The 4,382-nt window shown below is 38.3% G+C and overlaps 1 pseudogene; it reads right to left on the bottom strand.

Moving 5' to 3' along the window:
- Positions 1 to 2,740: 2,740 nt before the first annotated feature.
- On the bottom strand, positions 2,741 to 3,570 carry LOC117714956 (T-cell-specific guanine nucleotide triphosphate-binding protein 2-like; annotated as a pseudogene).
- Positions 3,571 to 4,382: the final 812 nt, after the last annotated feature.

Below are 4,382 nucleotides of genomic sequence, written 5' to 3'. Positions count from 1 at the left end.
TGAACTTCAGAGACTCAAGCATGCCAGAAAAGCACACTAATAACCTCCATCCAATTTTCCTCTTTTGTTTTGAAAGAGATTCTACTAAGTAACCCATGCTGGACTTCAAACTCTTGCTACCTCAACTTCCTAAGTAATACAGATGGGGAGCTTCAGGCCCAGCACTGAGTAATCAAAGTTTACTTCATAGTGTCACATGAAGTAGTGACATAGTATTTGAGTGTTGTGACATCAGAAGAAAAATCACATGTTACAGTGCAGCCAGGTTTGCTATGTCACTATAATGCTTTAATGATATCACAGTGCAGTTTGGTGGTATAACACTGTTCTGTTATGTCACAATTCAACATTGTGATAGCATAATTCAGCATTGCAGTGCCATCACTACATAGTAATATATATGTAATGTGGCAATGTGTTGACTCAATGGAGAATTATGATACCAAAATTCAACACTATAATAGCACAATGAATCACTATGTCAGTCCAGTTGAGCATCTAATATAATGATTCATGTTTGTGATATCACAATGTGGCATCATAATATCTTTGTGATATTATAATTTAGTATTATGAGAACACAACAGAATATTTTGATAATGAAACACATCAATGTGTTAATGCATATTGGCAAATGGTGGAATCCTGAACTGTTATAGTGAAGATTTGGGTGTCTATACAGCATTGTGATATCATAAGAGCCCTGTAGTGTCACATCACATAAGAGAATTGTGATCCTTTAAACATCTCATCTCAATGTATCTTTGCGACATCACAAAGAGACGTGTGATATGACATTTGAGTATTGCTATAAAGAAATGATATAATGTGATCGCCGGACTCAACGATGTGATGACAACTGTATAATGTGATGCCATATCCACATTGTGATGGCTCTGTTTAATTTTACATGTGTGGGTATTTTACTGCATGTATGTCTGTGCACCATGTGTGTGGCTGATACAAGTAAAAAAGTATGGACAAAACAGTATTCTGTGGGCCACACTGTCACACACTACAGCTTCCACAATAATTTTTTTTCCTTTGGGTGGTAGATTGCAATGGCAAAGGCCAGGTACAAAGATTTGGGGAGAGGAGTGGGATTTGGATGAATAATGTGAAATTCATAAAAATCAATAAAATGTTTTTTTTTTAATCTGTGTGCTACTATATTTGCACTCCCAAGCACATGTATCTCAAACTGGTCTTCAACACACTATGCAAAGAATGACTTTGAACTCCTGACTTCTTGGTTCTACCTCTTCAGTACTGGGAATACAAACTTATCACCATCACTTCTAATTTGTGCAATGCTAGGAATGGAATCCAGAGCTTCATACATGGTAGGCATGATAGACTCTACCAGCTGAGCTACATTAGAAGCCTCAAGTATTCTTTAATTGGATAAAGAGAACACTAGCTACTGTACTAATATACACTATACTTTTCTAAAATGAAATTTAAAAAAAAATAAGGAACAAGTATAAATTACTTGAAAAATAGTTCCAGCTGAGTATAGTATCACATGCAGGAAGCTAGCATTCTGGAGTTGAAGTGAGAAGATTGAGAGTTCAAACACATCATCAGGAAGAAAAACAGGAAAGAAAGTTAAGTCCAAGATGTTAAGATCAGTAAGTAAAGCAGAAAAACGTCACAATTCTAAGTGCATTGCTTAATTTGTATTGCTAATTAAGGATTCATAAGTAAATAAAATTTGTTTAAAAGTATTTTGTACTGTCCATCAGCAAGCAAGAGGCAGTAATATTGGGGCAGCATTACTGGGTGATTATTTGTGGGATGGTAAACCGTGCCAGGAAACTTGGTGGATAGAGCTGGTTGAGAACTCAGAAACTCACACCTGGAATGGTAGTTGCCTTCCTGCTCCCTGCCAAACTCCTGGCCTGGAATATAAGCCATACTTCCCACATAAGAAAATATGACCTGGTGTCACATAGTCACAGAAAAGAGTTCTCCATATGAATGAGGTTCCTAGAAGACCTGAGGGTTTAGCGAATAATCTACCTTTCTAAGACATTTCTCCCTGCAAAAGACATTTAATCTCATGTCCACCCTAAGAAGCTGGTATGGTATATACCTATTTGCCACAATAAACAGTCAATAAACAATTTAGAACCATAGACTATCTCTTTCATTGAGAATCACTGTGGAGAGCATGGAGGGCATCTTTGACTAATGAACCACAGCCTAAGCTTCTCACAGAAGGCCTCTCTGTGTGTTCAGTCACCAATACAGACAGGCTAAGGACCAAGCTACGTGACTGGGGGCCACTGCTGATGGCAGCTAGCAACTGGAGAAAAGGGAAAAAGGGACAGAAACATACATACACACACACACACACACACACACACACACACACACACACGCACGCACACACGCACACAGAGGGAGAGAGAAAGAAAGAGAGGAAGATGCAAGACAAGTTCCACCAAGCAACTTACAACCACTTTACACACACACACATATATATACATATGTACATATGTTTGTACACATATTGAATGAATGTAGTAAACTCGAATGAGCTAGCTTCAACCATTTTGTGTGTGTTTATATATTTCCCTGGAAAATGTTTATATATATATAAACACACACACACACACACATGCACATACACATTTGGTGGATGGGGGCCACTGATGATGGCAGCTAGCAACATCTGAAATGTAAATAAATAAAATATCCAATTTAAAAAGAAAGAAAATGTCTTCAACAAATGGTGCTAGTCTAACTGGACATCTACATGTAGAAGAAAAGTGAGCATGAACATGTGCCATTTGTAGGCTGAGAGCTCTCTCAGAAGGGTGGTTTCTAACTTTGGGAAGTCAAGATCAGACACATCAAAGTTAGAGACTAAGAAGACTGGGGGCTCCTGGTGGGTCACTTGCTTGAGTATACTTAAAATGTTAATGTTATCTTGAATCTTCTTTAATGTGTTCTCTTTACTGAATCTCCTAGGGTTAATCACTTTTTCTACCTCAAGAGCAATAACGTATGGGTTAGAACAAAATAGAAACTCCTATTCATTTGCACAATGGCTTTGGCAATTTTTATGTCACTAAATTTAAGGGGTCCAGAAGAGACAATAATGAAGAAGTCATACTCCTCTATGTTGATTTTCTTCAAATACTCATTTGGATGAAAGGCACCAAATGCAATACTTGGCAGATCCCATAGTGTCACACTGGGACACTTTGCATATGGGTATGGTGTTCTCTCAGTGGTTGTACATACCACCCCAGTGGGAGCAGCCATACCTTCTTCATCAGCCCCTACTCCCTGTAGAGCATTGATTAGACTGGACTTTCCAGCCCCAGTCTCCCCTATCAGTGCAATGTTCATTGAGGCTTTCTCGATGCCACTCAAAGCATTCCTGATTGCAGAAACTGTTTCCTGAAGTTTTCCTTCCTCTGGGGATGATTCAATGAAGGCAATCAAATCCTGAGACAGGATTTTGGTTTTCATCTTGAAATTCTGAAGGTTTGTGCCAAAGCTGGAGGTCAAATCAGGATCATTTTTTGGAGAGGGTGCAAAAGAGGAAGTCTGACCCATCCCTGGAAAATGTACCTAAGGGAGGAAAGAACCAGGAAGGTCAACAAATTAGTTCAGCAAAAACAACCATTGGATAGCAGAGCCTAGCACTTGCCCCCACATTATAGATAGGGACTTTCTTCCCTTCAATCAAATGTACAGGATAAATAGCACTTACTCCTGGGTTTAGCTTTAAATTTGGTTTGGCTCACACTCCTTAACCTTTGACTATTTTCTTCTTTACAGTGTTTTTAGTTCTTCAAGATCAAATTCAAACCTGTATTAGCAGCATTAAGGAGGTTGTGCAATGGTCTGAGCTTAGCCTGAACTATGATACCAAAAGGTTGTCTGGAAAAGAGATTAACCAAGTTCAATGCTCTGTCTATCTCTCCAAATAAGGTCTTATTATGATATGCACACTGACTTTCAGGTTTTCAGTTTTACTTCAGTAATTGAAAAGAATGGTAGCAAATTCAATTGGAGAGCTCAGCTTATGATCAAAAGGAGTAGTCTTAAGGATATGTGAGACTCTTTATCTACCTTTCTTGGGTTTCCTGTGACTTTGATATCTATGAAAGGTCTTTCACTGTTTGATGCTGAAAACCCTTTGCTTTGGTAATTACAACCTTGTGGTTCTTGTAGATATAGGTTCTGATGGGGAAGCTGCTACTATTATTTTGTCAAATTGGCATGACATGCCCATCAATTTGCCTTTTAAATGCTTATGTTTGTATCCATGAATTAGTATGGCTGTCAGCTTTGGCCATAGAAGCTGCTCTATAGAATGAGTAGGAGTAACTTTAGATTAACTCATAACTGTCAAAGAATTGAGC

Source organism: Arvicanthis niloticus, chromosome 9, assembly GCF_011762505.2.
Source record: "Arvicanthis niloticus isolate mArvNil1 chromosome 9, mArvNil1.pat.X, whole genome shotgun sequence".
In the NCBI taxonomy this organism is placed as follows: Eukaryota; Metazoa; Chordata; class Mammalia; order Rodentia; family Muridae; genus Arvicanthis; species Arvicanthis niloticus.
Note: the sequence above shows the minus strand (reverse complement) of the source record. Positions and strands in the feature narration are given on the sequence as shown.